At 49.7% G+C, this 10,584-nt stretch overlaps 1 protein-coding gene and 1 long non-coding RNA gene across 2 annotated transcripts in view; both read right to left on the bottom strand.

The window, feature by feature from the left end:
• The window catches only part of PPP1R16B (protein phosphatase 1 regulatory subunit 16B), a 54,870-nt gene extending 53,536 nt beyond the window's left edge, over positions 1 to 1,334 (bottom strand). Inside the window, exon 1 of the mRNA XM_061441473.1 lies at positions 1,227 to 1,334. The gene's annotated coding sequence lies outside the window, so the exon portion shown is untranslated. The remainder of the gene's footprint in view (positions 1 to 1,226) is intronic.
• Positions 1,335 to 7,472: 6,138 nt separating this feature from the next.
• On the bottom strand, positions 7,473 to 7,931 carry LOC133262600 (uncharacterized). Its single transcript, XR_009741360.1, has 2 exons — positions 7,878 to 7,931; positions 7,473 to 7,748 (listed from the first exon to the last, which is right to left on the bottom strand). It is a non-coding gene; the product is annotated as an uncharacterized LOC133262600 (long non-coding RNA).
• Positions 7,932 to 10,584: the final 2,653 nt, after the last annotated feature.

The raw sequence follows: 10,584 nt of genomic DNA on the forward strand, positions 1-10,584 counted from the left end.
GTGTATCTTCAATATCATCCATTGATCCAACCCTTAGCGTAGAGATTAAAAAAGGGAAATCATAAATTAAATCATGTTCTGCATGTTCAGGATCTAATACGTTACATCTTTCACAACAAACACAAACCCCTTCCAGGCTCGGTTCAGTTCCAGCCAGAAAATTCGCCTCTTCTCAACCATAAACCCCTCCACCTCGGAAAAAGCACAGAGGAGTGGTGGCAGGGCTCAGGGTCAAGGTGGAAGGCAGGGCAGGCAGGAGCCCGAGGCTTTCTTGGGTTTGTTAGGAGGACTCAGGGTTCATTCAGGGTTTTGTCCTGGTTTGTGAACTCTCTCCTTTCCCCAGCCATTTGTGAGAAGCCACTTTTCCTGTGATGCTATTGTAGCTTGAAGCATCCTCCATCCTACCCCTCGAGTGGTTATCACAATGCAGAAAAGATCTTTTCAGAATAAGTAAGCAAAGATCTAAACATGAACTTGTTGGTTTGTGAAGTCAACCAAAAGCATCTCTGGCAGCACTGCCACCTCAACCGCGGAGCCTGAGAAGGGGCTCAAGTTCACGGTAAAGTTTGCCTGGTCTGCCTGTACCTGAACGTGACTGTCTCCAAGAAAGACCTTCATTTCCCACAGAAACCAGCAATTGCAACCCTGGTGCCATTTCAGGAATTACGGTTGCTCGTATTTCTGCTATCTCCAGTGTGTTTCTTCCACACCGAAATCATGCCAAAAGGGACAGGGTTTCTAGAGGCAATAAGCAAAACCCACCCACTAGCAAACGCAAGAAATTAACGTCCTGCGCGCTGCAGAATGCCCCTCGACACAAACACGTACTCCAACGCCAGCGAAACCCTCCCGTGGAATAAAAACCGCTTCAAAAGGTACGCGCGCCCTCGCCACGAGCTGCGCTGCGGTACCGCTGCCCACACGGACCGAGGTGACCCCGGTGAGGCGGCTCCGGCCAGCCCGGTCCAGGACCGCGCGGGGCTGCAGTTACCCGAGCTCCGGGCCGCGGCGGGGACCCCACGGAGCAGCCGGGGCGGGGAGCACGGGCCGGGGACACACCCGAACAGACGGACCCGCGCGAGGGGCTCACGGACACCTCCCCCGTGCCGGGAGGCCCGCACCGCGCCCACCGCATCCCGCTCGGCAGCTGCCCCCCCCCCGCGACCGAACCGAACGGAACCGGGCCGGGCCCGCCCAGCTCCGCCGCCACCCGGCCCCGCACTCACCCGCAGCGGCTCCCTGCGGCGCAGCGGGCCCGGCGCGGCAGGCAGCGAGCAACGGCGCCGCGCAGCCCCGGCCCCCGCCCGGCTCCGGCTCCGGCCGCAACTCCGCCCCGGGGCGGGGCCGGGGGGGGCCGCGGGGCCCGCAGGTGGCTGAAGCGCGGGGCGGGGAGCGGCAGCCCCGGGGGTGCGGGCTGGGCTGGGGCTCGTTGGGGTTGCGGGGGTAGAAGCTGCGGCTGCCCCATCCCTGGCAGTGCTCAAGGCCAGGTTGGACACAGGGGCTTGGAGCAAGCTGCTCTGGTGGAAGGGGTCCCTGCCCGTGGCAGGAGTTGGAGCTGGAGGAGCTTTAAGGTCCCTTCAACACAAACCAGTCTGGGATTCTGTGATGATCCTATAAATAAAGACCTAAAAGAAGGTCCCCAAGCTGCGGTGGAAGGCAGCCATCACACCTCGGCCCTCCTGCGGCTGCCGAGTGTGGCTGTAGCTGAGATTTGCCCTGGCTGCTGGCTGAGCACAAGCTGTGGGATGCTCTTGCCTGCGCTGACAGTGGAAGGGCTGGGGAGGGATCTGAGTTAGAAACTGGTTTGCCCTTGTTTCAGTGTAGCCAAGCACAGCAGCAGGCTCCTGTATGCCGCAGAGTGAATCGATGCTAGGGATGAAGTCCCAGAGCACTTTTGAGGAGAAACTACATCCCCAATGCAGGTAACCAGTGTAATATTCACGTCAGGCTGTAAAAGCACAGTGACTGAGGCTGGCAACAAACACCATTCCTGAAGTATGCCTCATGCCCATTTTATAGACGGACAAAGAGAGGCAGATAAGAGTCTTTGCCAGGAGCCAAACCTGTCTCCAGAGCTCGGAGAGAAGCCAGAAAGCCTCCTGGGCCAGGGAGCGGCACTGGGAGCCCACGCTTACCCTGTGCGGGCTGGGAGCCGTGCAGAGAGAATTCCTGATGCTGCTGTCAGGTCGTGTGTCTGGGACGGGCTGCCTTTCCAGGGCTGCCTTTTCAGGAGGTTTGGAGGATTAATCACCACCAGCTCTACTCCTCCTTGAGAAAGGGCCTCCACCCAGACCTAACAGATGAGCAGGGAGAAGCTCTGACCATTGAGCAGCAAGGTTTCATTCAAACGTTCTTGCTCAACAAATGCCTTCTGGTTTAAAATGCAACTCACTCCTTTGAACAAGACAACATAAGGGGAAGTGTTTATGGGTAATAAACCTGGACTTTGCAATTGATTCTACAGAAGTGTGAGAGAGCATCCAGAGCGTGAAAGTCTGCTGAAGGTGGGAGTTTTCTCCAAGGAGTGTCTGGGAGCTCTGTCAGGATTCATATATTACTGATGCAACATGGCAGAACCGTGTTTTAAGAGTCACCAAGTGACACATGGAGACATGTCTTATTGTGTACAAGCTTGTTTTATCGCTGTATTTGTACATGCAAAAACCTGGAAAACAAAGCTGATGAGAAGAATGCCCATGTCCTCCTCTTCACTGGATTCACAGAGGTGTAGGTGCAGAATGAGACGAGAGGAGAAATTTTTATCCAAGTTACAGTTTAGTTACAGATCATAGAATCCCAGACTGGTTTGGGTTGGAAGGGACCTTAAAGCTCCTCCAGTTCCAACCCCTGCCACAGGCAGGGACCCCTTCCACCAGAGCAGCTTGCTCCAAGCCCCTGTGTCCAACCTGCCCTTGAACACTGCCAGGGATGGGGCAGCCACAGCTTCTCTGGGCACCCTGTGCCAGTGCCTCAGCACCCTCCCAGGGAAGAGCTTCTGCCTACGAGCTCATCTCAGTCTCCCCTCTAGATCTCAGACAAGACTTAGATCCTCACCAGCCAAAGACCTTGGCAGCCATGGGCTTGCACAGAGCAGAGGCAGGTTTCCAAAGCCCAAGTCTGGCAGCTGGAGCCTCAGCCCAGGGCACTGGAGAGCCGAGCAACGCTGGACCAGTCTCTGAAGTCCATGATTCAGTTGTTTGTTTATGTAAAATGTGTTGTAAGCACAGCTGCTTTCTGAGGCATGTATAGTAATGATGGGGCAGTCACACAAACTGGCTCCACTCCAAACCTGTGAGTCAATGCAAAGACCTGAAATGCATCTGAACAGCTAGAGGATCAAAACCAAACACCAAAACCAACTCGTTTGCTATTCAGATCTGGATATGAGCATTGTCATTGGGAAGATAAGTAACAGCTACCACATAATCGGGCCCTTGTGGTGCCCAGAGCTCAGGAATGGAGAAGGTGGAGATCCAGGGCAGAGGGAGGGGTGCACATGTCAGAGTGCCTGTAGGCATCCTCAGCACCCTCGGCTTTGCTGGCAAGTCAAATTTCTTGCTTCTGTTGCCAGCACAAAGCTTTGAAACTAGAGTAGAAATACAATTTATTGCTCTTTAATACAGTCAAGATTCTTTGTTTTGTTTTTTTTTCCTTTTTTTGGGGGGTACAAATTTAAAAGATTAGAGATCCAGGTTAAGAAAAAAGATATTTCAAAAGTAAAGTTTCATAAAAAGCACTAGTAAACATCCAGCATTTTCAGAGGCACAGTTCCTAGCACCTCCTTCCTTATCCAGTGTTCAATGCAATTTCACAGGCAGTTCTGTTTCTTTAGCAAGTTCACTATTTGCTGGAGAGGTTTCACCTGGGCCCAAGAAGAGGTTTCTCCTCTTGTGCTTTTGTAAAACATGAGTTACTCAGCTGTCACACTAGGTGCTGGCCACCAAATTGCTTCTTCTGGATTAAAATCATAGATGGAAACCTGCAGCAACTGAAGGACACTCAGCAGACCCTGTAGGTCGGATGCACAAAGGGCTGCCAGTCTTGGGCTGTGCTGGGAGCTTAGTAATGTAGAAGTGAGGGGACAGTAAAATTCACATCCTTGTTCTGTAGAGCACGTGCCTGTCACTCGCATGGTGGCAACTTGTCAAAACAGCAGGGTTGAGCGTGGGCAGGCTGCAGGGGAGTCAGGTGCCGCAGGAGGAGCTGTGACAGCAGTGCCATGCATGGGCTGAAGCTGCTGCCCCATTTCCCCTCTTGTTTCCTCAATTTGCATTTCCATCTCTGCAGGCTTAACTCCATGGCAAAGTTTTCTTTTCATGATCTTTCAAGGTCTCCCAATGTATTTTACCCCAGCTAAGAGTTACCATCACTAAGAAGCGATGTGGATTGTAAGGAAATAGACCATATCCATACTTAAACCTACTGCAAATGAGCATGAGCATGAGCCTCTGCAAAGCAGAAGAGCAACCTACGCTCTGGTGTCCTATGCAATAGCCCGGCACAGCTGGGCAGTGCTCATGGGCAACATCTGGCAGCACACTAAGGGCTTGGGATAAGAAGCAGCAAGCCATGACACGAGAAGTGAAGGCAGAAGTTGGTCACGGTTGGTGAACATGGGCTGCTTCAAGCACTGGGGCTTGCCCAGCGCAGGAGGTAAAGTCAACTGGGCAGGGGAGGTTTGGAAAACACCAGGAGAGTGCAGGAGATGAGAAAACAGAAGTGTTAACCTTACAGTCTTAATGGCGAGGGCAAGAGGGTTCAAACAGAGAGAGCAGGAGGAAATGAGCAGTGCAACACAAGGGGAATTGTGGAGTGGTGGCAGGAGAGGAGCGATTCAGCTGTGGATTGTGGGCTGGTATGAAGGAAGCAGCAAGGGACAAGAAAAGGAAATTATGCTCAAACCAAGGGGTGCCAGTGGTGAAACATGATCTACAGAAAGATACATGAGTCAGAACACTGACATTGGTTATTCTCTGTAAAAGGGCAAACAAGGGAACAAACAACAGACACAAGGTCTTGGAAAGTGCTGAAGATATGGAAAGGCTCTCAGACATCTTACAGAAGGGCACGTAACCAGGGGCTGAATGAAAAAAGAAAATTAGGCGAAGGAAATCAGTAAGAGAGAAAAGGACACAGAAGGGTACCAAGGGAAAGCTGAAAGCAGCAGCAGAAATATGGGACTAAAAGAGATGAGGGGTGTATCTGGGATCTTCATTTCAGTAGAGGGCTATGAAAGGAAATCAAAGATTAGATGAAGAATAAACTAGGAGGCAAAGAGAGAGGGTACAACAGATCTGGCTCAAATCAGCAGAACAATAAAGTGCTGCAGCCAGAGAAGTCAAGAGTAACTCATCTTTCATTCTTGGGCATGGAATCAGTAAAATAACAATTTTGCAAACGTTGGCAGGAGGGGCCTTGGCCTTGGGGACTGTTACTCCATCTGAGCTAAGAAAGCCTACACCAGCCTGGGCAGGAGGCACTAAACTGGCATGATGACTTCCCAACACTCCAATAAGTTATCGAAGTGTATCCTCACCACCACAAAAACCAGCAAGACTTGGGGCGGTGCCGGTGGCAGTTTGTACCTTGTAAACACAGCGAAAGAAAAAAGATAATTGATCAACACCCACTGTTTGCACAGCTCACCCTTACCAAAGGCTGCTATTCCTTCCTCCTCTTTCCCGGAAGCACAAAGGCAGCTCTCTGGAGGAAGGGTTGCTTTGGTGGCGGTTTCCTCCTCCCAGCTCCTCACACAGTGCAGCAGTTCAGAGCCCACTGGAGCAGCAGCAGCACCTTCAGTAACAAGGGCTTTAATCACAGAATTAATCCCTCCATTTTCTGTAGCGCTTCAAGTCCCCTGCCATGGCTCCTGCAGAGAAACCTGTGGGGTTGGTGCCACCTCCACAGGCTCTGGGGAAGAGCCTCTCAACAGCACAGCATTTCCTTCTGCCTGCAGTGTGGGGGCTGAAAATCGTTTCTGTTCTCACGGCTCTGCATCGCGTTTCTCTCCTCCAGCCCTGGGGTGGCAGCTGGTGCCTGGTGCTCCCCTTCCTCACAGCAGGTGGGGGAGATTCATCAGAAAGGTTGTCTCAAGGTGCAAACTTTGCAGCTGGCTGCAGATGTTGAAGGTCAGAATTAAGCTGCTTTAACTCAACACCTTTGCACCTGTGGGAACCTTTGAGAAGATGTTCTGAGGCCTAGATGCAACTCGCATGCAAAACATAAAAGCACGGCACACTTCTGGTACCGCACAAGCTCCTTGCACTAACACATTATCAACAGATGCTGTCTTAGTGAGTTTAGAAGTGACAGCAACTCAAGAAGAGGGGACCCTCAAACAACAGCATCCAAATGACTTTGAATCAGAAGTGAGACCCTCTGGCTACCTGAAAACAGGCGCTCATGGTCAGTCCTTGGGTCAGTGCTGAAGGCTTTTAGGAAATGATCGCATTAGGCAAAGTAAGAGTATCCTAAAAGATCTAAGCACTGGACTAAAGAATTGTTTAGCTTTTAGATAAGATGATGCTATTTCATTTGCAGTCACATCCACTTTCTTCTCTTTACGGAAATAAACCATCACTTCTGATAGTGTCCTTGAATTTGTTAATTTCTGGCCTTGAAGAAGTCATAGAATCCCAGGCTGGTTTGTGTTGAAAGAGACCTTGAAGCTCTTCCAGTTCCAGCCCCTGCCACGGGCAGGGACACCTTCCACTGGAGCAGCTTGCTCCGAGCCCCTGTGTCCAACCTGGCCTTGAACACTGCCAGCCCATAATTCACCTGTGGAACAGGGGTTTCCTTCACATTGTATTTCACAAAGCTGAGAGAAATCTGGGAAATTCTTGCCATGCTCCTGCTGTCCAGCCTGGGCAGAGACCTGCACAGAAACCCAGATTGGAGCTGTGCTGGCATGTCTGGTACAGCTGCAAAATGGGGTCTCCTGCATCCTAAGAGACACCCACACCACGACATGTTTCTCTGGCCTCTGGTTTCTTCAATCCATTAAAAAAAGTAAACATACGGAAATAGCCCAGACCCAAGAACATAGGCCCAGATCACAGGAGCCTGCGGTAAATACAGAAAGCAACACTTTTTGATTTTGATTTTGAAGGCAAATGCCAGTTTTTCAGAAGTCTGCAGCAGTTAGAGGGAAGGTCAGAGCACTGCCAAAGGAGAAACATGACATTTTCTACCCACTATCACACACTGATCCCATTAAAGGGCCTTCTACCTTCTGTTGGACAGTCATTGATTGGCGGTTAATTAAAATATCTCCTGTTGCACTCCACTTGAAACTCATCAGTGACCGATCATCATCAGAGAGCTTTCTCCCAAGTTTAAGAAAATATTGTGCAATAATCTGGCTTACACCAAGTACACAGGGTATGTAGCCAAACAATCCTCTGTGCCATTCAGGTATTTGACAAGCTGAAGTGTTTAAGGGTGCACCTGGCATTTCTGTTCAGATCCACAAGAGTTTAGTGTAGTTTTGAATCCAATCTCAGACAGAAACTTGGCCTCAGACCCTTTGGTACAGAAAAACTGGAGGCAGGTTTCCTGAATCCCAGGCACAAGCCCCTGGTTTGGTCTGACACTTGCATCACACAATCCTTGAGTTGAACCTGCCCTGCTGCATCCTGAAGCCTGTTTAGTTCCCGGTTCTGCTGCCTAAGGAGCTTCATCTTCCATTTTCCAGATGAGTTTATCCATGGGGAGTTTCTCTCCATCTGTTCCCATGGCTGCAGTGCTTTCTTGCAGGTCCTGCTCCTCTCCTAAGGGTGACCACACACTGTTAGTTCCTTGGACCAGCACCCCAATGAGCAGCCCATATCCAGCATAACCCCTGCTTGTCTCTGAGTCCTTCCATCAGTGTACCAGACAGCTGTACCTGGAAGGTCTGACTTCAGAGATGCTCCAAATTCATCAGGTCTTGATTGTCAGTGAAGTGAAAGAGCACAAGGATACTGTTAAGGCTGGAATTGCTGCTCAGAGCCCTGGGCAGAACATGTGCCTGCCCTGTCAGGAAACAGAGACACTGACGGCTCATGCATCTTTAATGATGCTGCTCAGCACAGTACACATTTGATAGCTGAAGGCATAAAAGACTCACCAGGAGCAGGAGTGTTAGAAGTCTTTGTCCATCTTTCAGGGCCGGATCTAGTTTCTACAGTTAATGAAAGTCCTTCCCATTAGTTTTAGCAGGGCTGGACCCAGAGCTGAGCAGCTACACACAAGGACAGCTATAGCTTGGACATAGAGCTGTGGGAATCAAGGACTGGGTTATAGGGATTTAAACACAGACGTTTCATGTTTAGGGCTTTCTCCTCCCTCAAAAGGGCAGCCTCAGTGTCAGGTGCCCTCACCGTGGTGTTACTCTACAGATGAAAGAGACTGGTGCAGCGGCACTCAGGTAACCAGGATTATGTTGTCAGCAGTATCAGTCTGTCCCATCACACATGCCCAGTTCCAAGTGAGGTCAAAATGCTTTTCCTCTTTAAACCCGTAAGTGAACATTTAAATAATCAGCAATTAGGAACAGTGGGAGCTAAGCAACACTAACGGAAACATCAGGAGGCATGAGCAACTCAGCCCTTTATCAAAGTTACCTGACAATAGAAACGCAGACTCAAGGTTAAGGTATCTGGCCTTAACTGCATATTCCTTATTACACAACTCACATTACATCGGGATTTCTTTTTTTCCCTAGGCTGTTGAGACCTGGTTTAATGATGTAGCAAGACAACAAACAGCAGAACACACTCAGAACAAGCCGTGTGTATAAACAGTTGGGGGAATGCACAGTCACTCCTACCACAAACCTGGGTTTTATTTTTGCAGCATCCCAGACTGTTCCCACTTTTAGTGAGCTTTTAGCAGAGCAGATGAATGTTTTCTCCTTGCTTAACGCATTGAGCAGTCAGTCCAGGCATGGCTCTACATCTGTTGCAGGCCAAGATCCTCCATATGTATTCCAGTTAATCAGCTTTGTTAATGACAGAGAATAAATGAAAGACCATCTTTCCATTGAGATCCAAGGGTAGACAAGACTGAAGATGACAGCTGTAACCAGAGAAGCGCTGCTGCTGATGTACACTGTGCTAGAGTATTTACAATGAAAAAAAATGTTTCTAATCACTATTAATTGGGAGTTTCCTGTTCTGGGAGCTCGAGTGCTTATTAAGTGTGGCAGCAGCCAGCCTGATGACAGACATGACTCTCCTACAGTTTGTCTTTCTAATTTCTTTTGACACAAGGATAAACTTAGAGGAAAAATATATACTAAGAGAAAAAAGGAGCAAAGACCAAGACAATGCTGTTCACAGGTGAGTTCAGTTCACACACTCCTCCATTTCCTAAGAAAAAAGCTGTTATGTCCTAGTTCCAGATGTCTGGTTTGCTGACTGATCAGGGAGACCACAGAGGGCTTCATTCCGTTTTTACCAACGTACCATGGCCCCTGTCCCGGCAGGGCACTTTGCTATTGCTGTTTACACAGTAACAGAGTTAGTACTGACCAGAGTTACTGTTGAGCAGAGCTGATACAAATGTGCCTGTATGGGTGAAAACCCACACCACTGCAGAGAAACTTACCAAACCCAAGCCTTTGCCGCTTACATTACATAAACATCTGCAACATAAATGCCCATTTCAGTCTGAAAGAGTTCAAGGTGTTGGCTCAATAGCAAGGAGACAAGGAGGGAGCCATCACACTACTCAAGTTCCAGGAAGAGAGAAATGTAGAAGGATAGATGCATTATGAAAATATAAAAGGATATCGGGTGCAGTTATTGCAAAGCACATGAGAACTCTACATGTTGGTAACTGCTTAGCATTTAATTGCTCTTGCTTTTAATTCCACCCACAGGTAAAGGAATAAAGCCCAGTTTTTGAAATAAGTCCTCTCTGAAACACGCTGTTCAGAATCCCCGCAGAATTAATGGTGTAAGGACTCGGTGCTGGTTACCAGGACTTGACCTGGGGACTCAAGGCACTAAACACACCCAAAGGAAAGGGTGCCCAAGTAGTACCTGGTTGCCCCCTGTGCTCTGCAAGCCTAATGGAACCACCACCCCTAAACCCGCTCATTTTCTAAGTGTTTTCGAGAAGGATTATTCTGGAGGAGAGCCAGTGACTGTTTCTCATGGGCTTGGCGCCAGGAGGTCAGGGACCTGTTTGCTGGTAGTGCAGGTATGTTAAGGCTTGGGCTGAAACAGAGTATTTGGGACAAACAGGTTTAGTCAAGAGTGCCAGTGACCTGAGCACGTCCCTTTAGAGTCCTGCCAGTTTTGGTGGGGACTCACAGAGCTGCACCTTGGTGGTGGAGGGACTGTCACCTTCCACGGATGTGTGTGGAACCAGATGAGCTTTAAGGTCCCCTCCAGCCCAAACCATCCTCTGATGCTATGATTTTCCCCATGCTCAAACCCATCCCACTGAGCTGACCTCCTTCCTGCCCACTGCCAAGAGCTCAAACCCAGCAGACCATCAGACACCCAGAACAGCCAGAGCTGCTCAGGATCACTTTTATTCGGCAAGGATTAGAACTGCTCCAGTCAAACGGGCCATGTAATTGCTGCAGTACTGTTA

Source organism: Pezoporus flaviventris, unplaced genomic scaffold, assembly GCF_033815535.1.
Source record: "Pezoporus flaviventris isolate CSIRO_AGI_PZ_B2104156 unplaced genomic scaffold, CSIRO_AGI_Pfla_v1 ptg000213l, whole genome shotgun sequence".
Lineage (NCBI taxonomy): Eukaryota > Metazoa > Chordata > Aves > Psittaciformes > Psittacidae > Pezoporus > Pezoporus flaviventris.